This window comes from Notothenia coriiceps, unplaced genomic scaffold (assembly GCF_000735185.1).
Source record: "Notothenia coriiceps isolate Sejong01 unplaced genomic scaffold, NC01 NC01_scaffold00014738, whole genome shotgun sequence".
Lineage (NCBI taxonomy): Eukaryota > Metazoa > Chordata > Actinopteri > Perciformes > Nototheniidae > Notothenia > Notothenia coriiceps.
Window position 1 is genome coordinate 197,387 of NW_011347439.1, and position 17,112 is coordinate 214,498.

Genomic DNA, 17,112 nt, shown 5'->3' on the forward strand with positions numbered 1-17,112 from the left:
ATCCAGGTAGTTCCAAAGGGGTCACATACTTTTTCTTGCAACTGTATATATTATATATATATATATATATATATATATATATATATATATATAAATAAAGCATATTCCATGTATATTTATAAAAGAGTTTTGAGACTCACAATNGTGCAGGTCTGATATGCAACTATAGGAAACGTTTGGTTGAGGTTATTGCTGCCAAAGGAGAGTCAACCAGTTATTCAATCCAAGGGTTCACATACTTTTTCCACCCTGCACTGTGAATGTTTACATGGTGTGTTCAATAAAAACATAAAAACATATAATTGTTTGTGTGGTTTTAGCTTAAGCAGACTGTGTTTGTCTATTGTTGTGACTTAGATGAAGATCAGAACACATTTTATGACCAATTTATGCAGAAATCCAGGTAGTTCCAAAGGGGTCACATACTTTTTCTTGCAACTGTATATGTATATATATATAAATAATGCATATTCCATGTATATTTATAAAAGAGTTTTGAGACTCACAATAAGCGTTTTTTATTCATTCATTATTTTATTTTTTTGTATCCGTGCTGTTTGTGTGTTACCTTACACTCTCTTTACCTTAATGAAGCCTGTGATAATTAACATCTGATCTGGTTTACAGTTTATACAAATCTAAATTACAGTTTTAAAATAGAAAGGTGGTCATTTGAGGATACAACATATGCTGATAAGCAGAAAAGGGGTGAAAAAACAACAACATTTTTTAGGCGAAAAAACAGCAGCACGCAGTAAACAGAGTTGGAAAGTGAGTAATTGGGATCCTGCGGATAATGAGGAAGAGGGCTGGTTTGGAAATGAGAAATGCAAAAATATGGGATTTTTCAAAGAGTATACTTAATTTGTATTCCAAAACAAATGTGAATAATGCATGTTTATTTATTGTTTAATAAATTGACGACTGAGATGATCTGTATACCAGGATGTACTGCGCGGTTTCTCACACTTTTTCATGCAGCGAGTAACATCACTTAGCCAAATGACAAAGGATTTGGATTATATGCTTTAAGTTTGCTTTTCGGTGCAGGGTGATAGTAAACCATTTATGGTAATATGCTTGGTCGGTTCATGAGTGGCCAGCTCTGATAAAGCACTGTGTCTAATTAACACGCTGACAGCAGCACTGTCTGGGCAATCACACTCTTCCAGTTTATTAAAGTGGTTAAGGAAGTCACTCTGGCCCTTGGGGGACTGGTACAGTAATTTTTCCCCTGCAAGCCAGATGATACGCCCAGAGATGAGGCAAACCAAGTGTGACTGTCTCTCTCTCACTCTCATCTCCTCTTCTTCTCTCTCCATTTTCTCTCTTCCTTGCTCCTCTCTTGCGCATCAATATCTCTCCTCCCCCTCCTTCTCTCATCCCCGCCACTCCTCACTCCCTGTACCAGTCGGAAATGTAATATCACATGCGTCTTTCGGCTCGTTTTTCCCTCGTCTAAAAATAACTCTCACAGCTGGAATTGCTGACTTTTGCTTCCTTCCCCACTTTAGTGTAAACAACGACACATTTTGATTGGTCAAGACAGGCTTCTGATAGGAGAGCTGGGCTTGATGTTGTCTAGTCAGCAGCAGTAGGCTACACAGAGAAAGCTCGACACGGAAACACTTTGAAGCCATAAACAATAATAAGCATGAGAGATGAGGGAGGTCTGGTTATTGCATTGACTACTTGGCACGCTGAACTGTAGTACTTAATACAAGCCAGGCTCTTTCAGATTTAATTGAAGTGATGCTTTATTCCCTGATAATTGTTGTTGACCTTTTTTTCCCCCTGACATAAATCAGTTCATGATAGTCAGCGCCCTCTGCCAAATGTTCTAATGCTCATTAGAGCCGGAGATGCATGCATTTTCTGCTTTTTGTAGTGACATAATAAAGGTTAATCTTTTTTCAAAAAAACACAAGGCTTCAGATAGAAGTCCAGTAGAAACATTATTGCAAAAAATGACTTTGACATTTTGGTGAAAATCCTATTTAGCTGCCCATGGGGGAGCAATGTTGTACCTCCCTGCTTGTTGCTGAAGACAGGATATCAGCTGGCCTTATTATGTGCGATGGGAATTCAAACAGCATCTGAGGTGAAATAGATACATCTCAGTTTCCTGCCAGCAGTCCCTTTGTATAGAGACCATACAGTCTATTGTAGAGACAAGGGCTTTTTGCTAACAAAGTGGTTGAAGCACAACAGCACAGGAGCACAGGGTCTGGAAACTTATCTGTTTTAAAGCAAAATACAATTTATAAAAAGGTTTATCTCCACTGAAGCCACCATAATCTTGCATCTTGGATCATTTTTACTTTTGTACAATTCACAGTAGCTCAAAGACATCAAAGCAATTGTTTTTGAAATGCATAGTTTCTGATAAGACTGTGGCCAAGATTATAGCTCTCCGAATTTCAGTATGTTACACACAAGGTTATGCTCACTCTTAAATGTTTTCTCCATAAGAGATGTGCACTACTTTCAAAGGTTTGGCACATTTATGCTTTTCTTTAGTTGCTGTATGTTGACGAAGCGTATGGCAGGGAAAGTCTTGATGGGATAGTACAAAGGCTCTTGTCGTTGTCCCTTCCTTGTCCTGCTGTGAGATACACCTAGAGAGACCTTTGGGAATTTTTAGCACTCCACTAACTGATCAAAGGTCAACACTTGGCAGGGCCGGGACACTGACCTTAGGCGTGTGTGTCGTGTGAGGTGGTGAAGTCTAAGGCCTTCTGACATCAGCCATAGTGACTCAGTCAGGCTTCAACCCTCTGTGTTTGCTGACTAAACAGTATCATGTACTTTTTGCTTACCTAGCAATCAAAATGTTCACATCAGTGAGCAGCTCTTGGGTTTTTCTTTTTCAAGCTGGCTTCACTCAGGGAGTCAGAAAGGTTATGTTGGACATGGTTCAGAAAGAATGTCATGATTATTCATGTTCAAACAACGTAAAGATGGAAAGTGCCACAAGCAACGGGGAAAGGTAGAAGGTCCCTGTGAGCATGTGTTCAGCACTCCTTTTAACAGCAACTATAAATACACAAGTTCAATTAGGAAATTACATTATATAATTCAGTTTTCAATTTAATAGCACTCAAAACACAAGAACCATAATAAATATCGGCAATAGTTATCATAAATAAGTATGTTTTTCGGAAAATAAGCACACTTAAATGATTACTAAGACCGACAATTTATTCAAAAATAATTTGCCAACTACATAAGCTTTGCCATTTTAAGGCATGCATTTGAAAATTAGATCTTGTTCGTGTTTATTACACTTTTCCTTATTTTTTTGTCCGCCATTAACCAATTTCCTTTGCTTTCTCCTCTGCCGTAAATACTTAAACTGCACAATAAAATCTATTAGTTCATTTTGCCTTCTCTTGCCTCTTAGCATTGCTTCAGGACTATGTTTATTGTATTTTATTAACAATTTTCACACGCCAGAATACAGTCCAGTGGGTTAAAAGAAACCAATCATTTAAATGGACCTAACTTAATGCATGTGATATTGATGCACTGACTGTTGCCCAAATGTACATTCTTCAGCTCTGCTTAACCCTCCGGTATCATTGGACTACGCAAATTAGTCATTCGAGACAAAAATGTCCACTGCAAAAGACTTTGATAAAAACATTATATTAAAAGTTTTTTTTCACAACTTTTTTTTTTGGGTTCAATCTTTAAAGCAACTTCCGCACTAATAGAAAATACCAAAAATGTAATCCTTTTCAGGATTTTAACCCTTTAAATGCCATTTTGAATAAATGAAACCGCTGTTTTTTTTCATGATGTACATATCTAGTGACTGGCTCTTATTTTTTATAACAGTCTTGGATATGTCAAAGATTAGCAGAAAAATTTATTTTTTTGCATTATTAGTTTTTGCACAAAATCAGATTGCACAAAAAAGTTACATATTAGTCATTCGGGACAAAAATGTCCACTTCCAAAAACTGCTCTAAAATGACAACAGATTAATATTTTTTTAAACTTTTTGGGGTTAAATCTTTCAATCAACTTCAGTCCTGATCAAAAATACCAAATGTTAAATTATCTTCAGGATTTTAACCCTTGAACTGCCAGTTTGAAAACATGAATTTGCGTTTTCTATGAAAAACATGCACAAAAAAGGCAGTTATTTTCCATATAATGAATGTTGGGGGGGTCGGCTTTTTCTTTTTTTTTTATCACAGTCTTGGATATGTCAAAGATTAGCAACAACATTTATTTTGGTGGATTATTAGTTTTTGCACAGAATCAGATTAAACAAAAAACTCACACATTAGCCACTCGTGTCCCATCCACTCCCATTATAACCACATCTTTTGATCTCTCCGCCATACCGGTATAAAATCATGCATTTTGTAATGTCAGGGTTTTATATTGGAGGAAAATTGTGTGTGGTCTTTTGTAACCCTGTTTTAGTACGTGTACGTAGTAGTTAGTAGTAGTAGTAGTGTGTGTGTGTGTGTGTGTGTGTGTGTGTGTGTGTGTGTGTGTGTGTGTGTGTGTGTGTGTGTGTGTGTGTGTGTGTGTGTGTGTGTGTGTGTGTGTGTGTGTGTGTGTGTGTGTGTGTGTGTGTGTTTCTGTATGTACAGTGTGTGTGTACAGAGACAACAATATACAGTAGATTTGGTTTACAGCAAGTCGCAGTTTTCGCCTCATATCTTTCTTTCTTTCTCTCTCTCTTTTTCTCTCACTCCCTCATTCCCAAACTCATACACACTCTTACATATTCAACCTCCTTATACCTTGTGAGTGTGTGAGTGATTGTGTGTGAGAATGAGACAGGACTACAGTAAGTGTGCTCTCATGGCGTTTTGTTTTTCATTTGTGCTGTTTCATGTGTCTTAGAGGTAAACAGATGTAGATCTTGAGCTTGACCTCGATGTTTTGAATGGTTTGGAACTTCAAAGCCCTTTGATAATGTCTCTTTAGCAAACAGACATACACAGCCATACATACAGTCCTTGAAGTAAATAAAAACACCTGGCTGCAAAGCCAAAGCTTCAAATATGTGTAGTTTGGCTGGATGGTCATTTCATTCCTGTGATACGCAACAACCAGTAAGATGAAGAGGAGCTTCTCTGTGGGACAAGACGTCTCATGCAGCCCGTAACTTCAGCTGCAGGACTCATGCTCTGAAACAGAAGCACCCTGAGAAGGAGAATCTGGTGTGGATCTGAACTGTGCTTGAAAGGAGTCAGCACAAGGATAAAACACTTTTATGGGGCGGAAGTTGTTTTAAAGATTGAACCCAAAAAACTTGTGAAAAAAAACTTTTAATATTTTGCAGTGGACATTTTTGTCTCGAATGACTAATTTGCGTAGTCGATTTGTTACACAGTGAATTGAAGACCGATTTGAAAAATTAGAATTCCAAAATAGATCGAGAAAATAGCCTTGTTACAAAAAATCAAGCCATTTGCACCAACACAACCAAAGTTATTGCAAAATGAAAAGTGAAAAATGACCCATATGGACAAAAGCGTCCACAGTGATACCGGAGGGTTAAGACACGTTTAATTCCTAAAGCATATTTAGTATCTTCCAGTATTTTAAAAAGAACAGAAATTACCTGCACATTTTGAAAGCCGAATTTAAATGTTACCCTTGTGTGCCAGGAGATGTAATTAAGCCTGTCTTATCCCCTGACTCTAAAGGTTAGGCTTATCAAAACAGTAATGATGATTGGAAGGAAAATTAATCATGCTTTTGTATACGTGGGTAAGAAACACATAACTCCTAAACGTAGCCAACAACCAACCAATCAGCTTCCTGTTATCTGCACTAACATGATATAATGATAACGAGGTGATAGTTCTTATGGATAATTATTTCTTGATTTAGTAAAGTTATTCTGGAGAAATGCGAGTGCAGGAGAGTAATCTCTTTAAATACAGCCTATATGAGACATGTACCTTTTCTATCTGAAAAAGGTACATTTATGTCCTTTAGAAGCAGCTACATTATACCAATGACTCAACGGCTTTCTGTTAATCTGCAGCCAATCCGAATGTTTACCTTTGATTAGGCATCATTCTGCATCTGATCTAAAGATAGAGTATTTCCAGCAGATGGATGCGTTGCTGTGCCTTTTGTCCGCTAAGGATTCCTTAGCTATTATCATACATTTCTCTGAGTAAATATGTGTTATAAGGGGATTCAGGCTGATGCAGGCTATTTCCCTCTCCCTCAGTGGTAATCAGTCAATGCACAAAACAAGTCATTGTGATTGTAATAGCTTCGAACCTAGGTATTGTGGTGTTGTGTACAACATGCCCTCTTGACACCTCCTCCCAGAAGTCTTTTTCAATTCAAGAGGATCCAATTTGACCTGTGGGGAATGCAAATGCATACGACAAGTTGATGAATACTCCAACCCGTGGGCAGAGGATTGGAGGACTGTGTTGTCAAGGGTTGCCTCGTCAACAAATAAAACCAGACCCAGTCTCGTAGAATCCTGTTACAGCCGTTATGTTGTTCCAACCAGCCCCCGCCTTGAGGCTGTCGTTTCCTGCTCGTCCCCCGGGATTGGTGGTAACTACCTCCACCAAACACAGGAGAGGGAAGCCTCCTTCAAGCCTCATTGACTTTGTTTTCACAGGCTTATTTTTTTCTTTCTCCTAGCCATCCGCCCCCACCCCAAAACACACACATGCACATACCCAGACACACATCCAATTTATTAGCCGCCCTCCGCTTTTCCACGCCTCACCGTTTTCAGGGTGATTTTGACATGCAGGCTGTCATGCAGCAGTTCTCTGGGAGGTAGCGATTAACAGATCTGTCGCCATATGGAGTGAGATCAGCCGTCAGAACCTCACATAATTGGCTTATGGAGGAAAAACTGTTGCGTAACAGGGCTGAGAAAGGGGAGGGAGAAAAGAAGTGAGGGCTGGACACCTTGGTCTCTGCATCCGCCAGTATTAGATGGCCATTAAAACACTTGCTAGTTATTTATTAGTAATGAGCAAGGAAATGCAAAACCCAAAGGAAGGACACATCTAGTCTGCAATAGAAGAAGAAAATAAAGCCCTTTAGCACTGAAAGAGGAACTAGTGTAACAGAACGAAAACATTACCCAGTTGTTTGTAGTGAGAAGCCACATTGAGGGCGAATAAATAACTATTTATCAAATGAATGAGTGAAACGCTCACATTTGATGAAGCCATTGTCATGTCTGGAGTTAATATTGAAATGGACTTGAAGTCTGAGCCAGGGGTTTACATTGCTGACGGCCTAATTATATGGATTGGCTGCAGTAGAGCGTAGCCTATCAGCTCTGGGGAGAAATTAATTCTGGTACAGGGGAAGAGGGAGAGGGGCAGGCTGCAGTCGGCTTCACTGCTATGAATTGATGGCTGCAGAGGGCCTAGCTGCTGTGTGTGTGTACGCACAGGGTTCTGGTTCACTTAAAGCTCCACACAGCCTTACTGAAGGGTGTATTCTTTGTGATTTAGAAACAGCATGCAGCTCTGACAGATATGTGTTGAATTACAACAACAGCCATAAGCAACATGTAAACAACATTATGTTGATTCACTGCTGTTGCCGCACCTTTCCGTTTGCATAGGCAGATTTGAGTGTAGGCCTACATACATTAGCCATGGGTATTTCAAAACCAGTTGGTGGTCAAAGTAATGTGCATCCTCTGAGAGCATTGTGTGAGTGACGCTGCAGACTGTAGACTGTGAGCTTGTCAGGGAGGCATTTAGTTTCAGTAGCTTGCTGGAAAATATACCTTGAGAGTGGACAAGTTAAGAAAGTGGCCAAAATATCAGGGCCAATAAAACTAATAACTATTCATGCAATAAGCATCTAGCTACATATTGTGTCATACAAACATAAATAAAACCACAGATGAGCCGCAAGTTATGTGTTAAGTAATACCTGAAAATACAGAAATGCAAAATATAATAATGTTTAGTTTAGTTTGTGTGTGGCAACAACTGATGCTGCTTTACACCAGAGAAAGATGCTAGCCTGCATGTAATTACCGCCAGCGGACCGATGACTCACAACTATTTTCACCTTTGTGCTCCAGTCATACTGACATTTCTTCCACACCATGTGCAGAATTCCTGCCAGGCATATGCTTTATCTCCAGGTCTTACATTAATTATCTAGTAATCTACTGTAATACGGATGATGCATCTGCGTTCACGCCTGAAGACAGTTATAATCAACTGATTGGTCAGCCACCTTCTTAATACATTTAATCTTATGTCATTTACAGTATCTGCTGTAGGGCTCCTCATGGTGCACCCTCACAGTCTTTCATTAGCTCTGTGACATGGTTCCAATATTGTAAAGGCTGAATTTATTTTGCTTCAGATAATATTTTCATATGTCTATCCAGACTTTTGAACACAGAAGATGATTGTAATTATAGTGACAATAGTAATGTAGTGAGGTTAATTTGACACAAAGGTTGTTTCAACCCAGTCAAGAAGAGTACAATGTCTCAGTTGCTAGGCTACACTTAATGTCTGTTCTTCGTTGTAAACCATAATGGGAATCTGACGTCTGTCCTTTGATTAAATATGTGTACAATCAACATCAAAATGATGATTATGACCATCATGTGAACTGTAACACAGCACAGAGCACACATGTCGATGCCATAACACTGTGCACACGATATGTAGTGGAAGAAGTACAGTTTAAACCCTGTATACACAACATGTTTTTTTCTGAGGTTAGGAAAATAAAAAAATATGTACATGAATTCTAAATATGCCAAAACATATTATTTTTAAATGTGCTCCTGCAAGCCAGATAATACTTCTGTTCCAGCAGATACAAATAAATTGGTCAGAAAAATAAATCCTTAATAGTTCAAGGGTACTGAAAGCATCCTGCCATACCAGCCTTTTAATTGGCTGAATCTGAAGTTGTTTGGGTTGGAACCATCTTATTGCTGTCTTCACGAATTAGCACTTAATAGGCTCTGTGATGTATATTGAATGCGGATGCTACAGTGCTTCAACATAGCTAGACTGTTTTCAGAATGGAGCTTTTACTCATGCTCAGCCTTCCTTTACAGTTCAGTAATCCTACAGACAGTATGTCAAAGCTTGTTCCCACACTTTGGCAAATGTTTATAGCCAATTGTGTGCATCATGCTGAGTTCACAACTGCAACGAACGAGTCACAGAGGCCTCTGATTGACAGAATCCAGCATTGTATACACACTGAAAAGCCCAAGCCTCTTCGCTGCACTCGGTGTTATAATGCTTCCGTGTTATCAGTCCAGTCAGTTTGACCAGTTTGTTATTTATGTGTACCATCACCCGTTTCTGATGCTTTGTGGTGACATGTGTCAGTGGCTTTGTTATAAATCCTCCACTAGCTCCTCTGTCTTACTTCTGCCTTGCAGTGGATGGCTGTCATGGTTGGCAGCATTGGTTGGCACAAAGAGAATGTCTTTGGGAGCAACATGGACAGCATCAAATGAGAGCACTATCTATTTTTTTTACATATTCAGAGTATTTTCCACAGTATAGCTTGTTTATGTAAGTGTGTATGCAGTATGTTCAAAGGAAAGTTGATTAGTAAAACCCAACCCAAGCTTACACTCATACCGTCTCCTTTATGACTTTCTACTATAGACCAATTATATTATCGATACAACACACGTGACACACTTTTTCAAATAAGGATCAAGATAAACCCAAGCAACTAAGCTTCCATGACATCTAGAACCAATATTTCTATGACATGCTGGTGGTCAATGGGTTGTAGGATTTGCGATTAAAGCATCCATTGTGTCCATCAGCAGACATTTGTCATATCAAAACAAGACACTAATCCCTTCACGCTCACTAAATGTAAACCCTGTTCACTCTCCTTTATACTCTTCAAATGTCAAAATGCCACTAAAAACTACCTCCATCAAGATATGGAGCAGTGAAGTAAGAGGATTGACATCCAACACCTGATAACTGCTCCGTAAGAGCCTGGAGATGTCATTCTGCTCAAATGTGTGTGTTTTTTTTTTTTACATGGATCTGTCTAGAACTGAATATCTATACTTTCACAAAATGGATATACAAGACATGGGAAAACTATTTTTTGGGTGTCGTCAACTACAGTCAACTTCTTTTTGACGTTCAATGTCATGCTCCACACCGTTCACCGGCAGTGATGCAGTAAATAAAACATCAGTGGCATCTTTGTAAGTGTGTCAGATTGGTGGTCGCTGCCAGTGTACCCATACCCACAATGTGAAAATGGCAGGGTCGTACTTGACCTTTCCATCTATTGGAATGAAGAAAGTAAACATGCCAAGCTGATGTTCTGACAGAATCTTCCAATTTCTTATAAAAACACCCCATCGTAAAGACTGCAGGCTTGTTGGAGGGTCACAGAAGTGCAGTTATTCTGTCAAGTCAAAAAGGCCACATTGTCATGAAGAGTGGAGCAGGTGGAACAAGACGAAGTAGACTGCAGGCAACAGGAGCTTCAAAAGGAAACAACTTAAATGTAAGTTTCGGTGCAGGCAGGGGTAAAAAAAGAACTTCACGAGATGGGTGGAGAAACTCAGGTGAGCGGAAGGAGGTGATTAACAGGAAAAGAGGCAGGGAGCTGTTTGCAGGGGGAATACATTGCAGAACAGGAAATGAGCTTTGCTGGGAAAACAAACTAATGAGACTGATTCAGAGGAGGTCTGAAGATGTGTATAGGAGGCAAAGGCAGCCCAGGAAAACAAACGGAAAAACAGCAAACAGAAAAAGTCCACAACTAAGTCGAAGGGCAGCTGGCCACAGAGCCAGACTGTGGAAAACATTAAGTAAAGTCAACATCAGTTTTGACAGCTTTAGGGGAGCTTTGTTTCTGAATGGGACTTTTTCTGTGACAATAGTTGTGTTTTTGGTCTGGAGGCACTAGGGAAAGATCAGTGAACTGCCACTTTATGTTGCATTGAGGGCTGTAATGCTGCTGCTGTTGTGGTATAACTGGATTAATGTATACGGCATTTGTAAGCTCTGCTGCCTTCCTATTTGTCAATGTGAGATTGCAAATTTCAGGCTGAGCTTTAACCTGAATAATGTGGATTTTACATGATCAATTTCAAAATATGACAGATAAATGATGGCAGCACATCGTAGAGCTAATCTTTTTAAAACTTTTCTATGTTTTCTTTTACGTAATCATGGATTAGTTGACTGTAAATGTAGGAAACAATTCACCATCATTCCCTTCATGGATTCATCCCCAGCCACTTTCAACTAAAGCAAACAGTGTTTGTTTGCTATTCAAAGCACTTTATCTCGTGCTTCAGCTTGGGAATTTTCTGCTCTAAGCTTTGAGCAACCTACAGTATCTCCCGCCCCTAATGTGCCAAATTCAACAGCGACGAAAAAACTAAAAACAGCATTTCACACCATCCATGAAAACAGAATTATTTACCTTTGTTTCCTCAAGAGAAAGTACTTTTGCAGTAATTTTAAGACAAGCATCCAGTCGGTAAAAATATATTTGCCTGTGGCATTCATTGAATGTGACACATCAAGCGAAAGCAATGTTGTTGTGTGGAGGAATGGGGAGACTCCATTGTATATTCATCCCCAAATGGCTCTGAGCGAAACTTCTTTGATTAATATGTCTGTTAGAAAATGCTATGCACCGCAGAGAACCACTTTCTGAAAACACAACCATCATTCACGCACAACATCTTTGGCCGTCAGGTTTAATGTTTTCATATGTCCTTTGATGGAGGCCATAGAGGAGAAGAACATTCTTGAGGGGGGGGGTATGTTTTACAGGGATTTTAATAACTCTTACATTATGTGACAGGTCATCATCACCGTTAATCACCTCATGCTGCATTCAAATCCATCCATAATTCTGAAGCTATCCAATTAACATTACTTGTACTGTACATATGGTGCAAATAAAGAAAAAGTAATAAGTGTAGTCTTTATTCAGCTCTTGTGCATGCGCTGAAGTATATTTGAATTGACCACACTTTTTTCTCTGCTGAGACCTCCACACACTCATCTCTCTGTTTCTCACCAACACACACATGCAGAGGGACATAGCAGGTGGTGCGGTGTTAAACAGGGCATGATTTGGCTCAAATTGGATGGCAGACTCTCCCTAAAGGCCAGGAGAGGGCTGAACAGGATTTTACTGATCCAGCGTCAGGGCCAACGGTGCCACTCCCAGTGCATTGTCAGCGCCAGTTCGACATTTCTCTGCACTTGGAGACAACCCGCAGGATATGTTGGCAGCTTGCTTCAGGGTAAAGCCTGTAGGTCCATATGTACAAATACAGCTTGCGACTTAACCTCAATACCGCTCGCAAACTCATTGTCCCCTCCTACTTGTCGTTATTTAGTAAATCCCTTTCAGATTGTCACATGTCTCGTCTTTTTGTCAAGTACTCCTGATGAAAAGCTTGTCACAAAGGGAGGCAAAGCCACAACCTTTCTCCAGTTTCTGCATGTGTCACCATGATTGGATCAGAGCTGTGTCTTTATGCTGTGAGTGAGCAGTCTGAAAGGCATGTAATCCTGTTCCAACTACTCCATCTAGAGCAGCGGGCGTTTGGGGGAGTTTGTAGCTGCCCGTTTCCACCTATGTTATTTTGTTAGGCTTTGGAGTGATAATGCCAGGGCGAATTTGCTGCGTATGTGAGTGAGTGAGTGAGTGAGTGAGTGAGTGAGTGAGTGACTGAGTAAGTAAGTGAGAGAGAGAGAGAGAGACCTCCAAGATATGAATGGGTGTATTGAGCGGTAAAGGGGTGACAAGGAAATCGGTCTTGTTTAAAGGAAAGCTAAACTCATCAGGGCTTTGCTCTGTCCACGACATGCCGTTTGGGGATTTAGAATTGGGATTAACTTTTGTCCCCTGGTGTGTTTTTCCAAGCTAGTTATCATTAATATAATCCAATTAGCACATTCATTGTGTTTACAGATCTGACTCTAAATGACTCAAAGAAGGTTCAAGGATTCAAGGCTTTTATTGTCATTTGTACATAGCTACAGTGTAGATATATCAACGAAAATCTTAGGTCACAGGCTCCTCCAACGGTGCAACATAATAAAACAGACAAAATAGTGCAAGTAATACAAATAAAATATAATATAAATAGTGCAAGGACAGTCTATATACAAGTAATTGGAATATGATATATTAGATAATTAGTAAATTGCAGATGAATGTTATGGATGTCCTTTCAAAAGTGCAGGTGTTGTACTTAATGTGGATTCAAATTCGATATACAGTATAGTCACTGGATACAGTATATCCCATATACCTGGCGCACATCAGTGTTCCCCTTAAAACATAAAATGTGCTGTCACTGCAGCTACCCTGTGCCCAACTGTCTACATAATCCACTTTATAATCCAGTTTGGTTTGTTGTCGCTGGATAGCATTTGAGGTGGATGGTTAACAGCCAGTCTATAATAGTCTGAATCCCACAAAATAATATTCTCTTCAAAAATTGATAAATCTTATTCATTTGAACATTTTAGCTAACCCCTAAATGAAACAGCTGTTTGTCTGATTCAGGGATTTTTAAAGGTCAAACAGAGTGCGGCTCCAATAAATTACGTAATATAAAAGATAACGGCACATGGATGGGGCTTGTTGAGTCCCCTGTTGACCTGCATTTGGACGGCAGATGGGACACGCAGTGGACAAATTTGACGTCAACCTTACAATGAACTGCTGGATTGTCGTCGTCTGCCGCACAATAAATCACCAAACAGGATTGGGAAAATAAAATAAAAAAAACGACTGATAAATTCCACTTTGCAATGCGCCCACACAAACCCTGTTAGTCTGACTCTAAGCAGCTGCCTGAAAAGCACAGCCCAAAAACTTTCCAAGTCACAGTTTATGTGTCAAACACAGTGCAAGGCAAAACTATCTAAGACCACCTTTTCTTGTTTTTCATATCACTAGAATCATCTGCTCAGATGGTGCAGGGGCTAATCACATCTTCCCTCCAGTAAGCCTAAAGTCCTAAACCCCATCTCAGTCAATTTGTACACTGGCTCCGCTAATCCTTCTCTCTTTTGATGTTGCCTGCTGTTTGTATAAAATCAATAAAAAAATACAGCAGTAAAATGCTCTCCTCTACCTTCATCTTGGCTCATTTCGGCAGACCAAAGCCACCGAAAGGAGCTAGCAACCATCTTATTGATCTCAGGAGTCACAAAAGAGTAAATTGTGTCAGTGAATGCTAGGACCGGCTCCCCTGCTATGCTCATGTATGCCCTCAGTAACTCCATATGCCAAGAGAGCTGCCCAGGGACCAGACAGGAAAGCTCTGTGACTGCCAATCTGCAGATGCAGGAGCTGTCCGCTCATGCATATTAAACCCACACCACCTGCTCGTCGTACATCACACCCTGCGTTCTTGGTCCCAGGAATTTTAATCAACTGTGCTGACAAGAAGCCGCAGGTCCACGTCGGTGAATTGCTCCACTCCTGGGGATGCATGTTGATGTTGCATTTCTGCAGGAGTTCCCTTGAGGAGGATGGAGAGTGACAGGTAAAGATCGGAATATGGCGATAAGGCCGAGGAGGAAAAAGAGAGACTGCTGCCCCTTTAAAAATATACAACATCTCCAACGACGTTCGGTTGTCTTTCTTGTCCAAGCGCCCACACTTTGCATACTGTCTTTCCTCTCCTGTTGTCCTCTCAGGTGTGAATAATTGCCTGCCTCTTGTTAGATTAAACAAAAAGACAGTGACAGAGGCAGAACGAAAGAAAAATCCAGCATCAATAACTTGCAAAATGGCCTCTCAATCTTTATTGCGGCATATGTTGGAGCCAAATCAGGCCTCCCAACTTCTCTGCTGTTTCTTTCCCTCTTCTATAACTATTTCATCTATTTGCATGTGCAAAACCGCATCTAGAGACGAGTGCTGCATAAAACAGTATTTTGAGTCATTTCCAATTCAAATATGTTTGTCGGGAAGAGGGGCATGGAGAATAGCCGTATGGGGAAAAGGAAAAAAACACTTTTTTTAAGTTAAGCATTTCAACACAGCTGTGTGGTGATCATAGCCACGATAACATTGCATCTCAGCTCATCAGCATGTAAAAACAAACATTTTTGAGCAATCAACTGTCATCTCTGTGAAGATGTTACATCAGGTACTCGTCCGACTGCACCTCTCAGTCACTCTGCCAGATTCTGCTGGCACAGCATAATCCTGTAGAACCCCCAGGATTACATTTTTATGCCATCTTTTTAAATATAGTGTTAAATTAAAAAATAAGATACGCAGATGGAGACGAGCACTGCCAAGACACGTGTGTTGTAACAGTTAGATGCACATTAACAGACAAAGCCAAATTATGCCATGTTTGATAAATGGTTTGTTAGTATTGTTAATACATTTTAGGAACAAAAGACTTTCATGGAAATAAATAGAATATGTGTGCGGACACCCGCTGTGCACATACTCACAGCCATGCACACACCGATTACAGATCATAATCATATCTGTAAATGAGAGTTTTGTGAGAACAACTTAAAGTAATTATGTTTAAGTTTTTTAATGATTAAGATAGTAGACATTTATAACAATCAGTCAAGATGTATTCTGTTCAAGGCTGTATTATACTTTCTCTACAACCCAGCTAAAACATCAACCATATTTTTTCAGAATTAATCAAATGTGTTTTGTCAAAATGCCTAAATACATCAGACCTCACGCACACTGCATGTATTTTTGTCGGCCTTTCTCTCCATGTGGGCTACTTTCATGCCTTCCTGCACATCGATGTGCGTGCAATGTGTGTTTTTCATTAGTTTCACAGCCTCTTTCATGGTGTCGTGTTTGTAAACAGTGATACATTATTTATTACTTAGGTTTTCCTCAAGCAACACCACAGGTAGCTATAATAAATTCTAGATAAAATTAAATAAAAACTCTAGCAAGGCATTACATTTTCTGTCTGAATTCTTGCGTTTCCTGTCCTGGAATGGAAATTTAAATTTGATGTCATTGCTGTGGCTGGAGCACTAAAGCGACCTCCCTCATTAAATATGCATTTGACAGGATCAAGTGTATTTCTCCAGCTGCTGGTTGTTCTGTTATTTGTTCTGTAAGTAATGTGGATAATGGCAGCAAAGTACATTTTGAATAAGGTAGAGGCTCTCATCCCATTCTTAACAGCTTTTATGAGGTTCCCCCTGAGTGACTGCATGTACTGTATGTTCATAGCTTCTCTGACATCATATTGGTTCAGCTAATGTAATGTGTGACACACACCGCTTTGACATCTCAATAACAGTCATCCAAAAAAACATAGATATCTCTCGCAAATTCAAGAAATGCAGAAAAAAACATTGCAATTATAGGCACAACACAGTCTTTCGCTCATGTCTGAGATCACAAGCAGTAACATAATTGTGTCCCTCCTGGTGGCATATTATAATAATTACACCACAAATTGCAATCAATGATTCAGGATAAATTATCTGTCTAGTCTTATATTACTGCATATGGGTTGCAAAGATAAATTAGCAGAGAGAAATTGCATCTGATAATATTGTTCTGTGTTTGGCATCCTTTTCGACCTCATTACAGATTCAAGTCTTAAACGGGAAGTCAATAACATTTGACAGATTACTTTTTGACCTTGATGGCCATGAAACTGCTAAAGGAAGATATGCATAAAATAAAGTGGAGTCGCAGCCGCTTTGTGTCACAGTGCCACTGTTATGATCAACATCTGAAGTCAGTTGGCATTGTGACTCTGTAACCATGACTGAGTCAGAGAGATGTGCTATTTAAGAGGCAAATTATCTTCAGAAAGCCCTCAAGGCACCTTCAGAAATACACATAGCTATAGCTCCCTGCACTGACAATATGAATCATTATCATTTCAGAGAAATTCAATCAACCTCACGCACACCTCTGTGTTCCTTGTGTTTTCTATAGAGTACTTTTTATATTCTTCATTTCTAGCTTTAATAGCTATGGGTCCAATGTCTATCAGGCAGAATAGAAACATAATAAATACAAGCAATGAAGTTAATAATGTAAATGCATCATGTTTAATTCAAATTTGATTTCATTGTTCTTTAGAAAGCTTAAAGGGGACCTATCATGCAAAATGCACTT

The 17,112-nt window shown here is 39.5% G+C and overlaps 1 protein-coding gene across 1 annotated transcript in view; it reads right to left on the reverse strand.

The window, feature by feature from the left end:
• Nucleotides 1-17,112, reverse strand: part of haao (3-hydroxyanthranilate 3,4-dioxygenase) — an 84,678-nt gene that overhangs the window by 6,222 nt on the left and 61,344 nt on the right. The window lies entirely within an intron of this gene.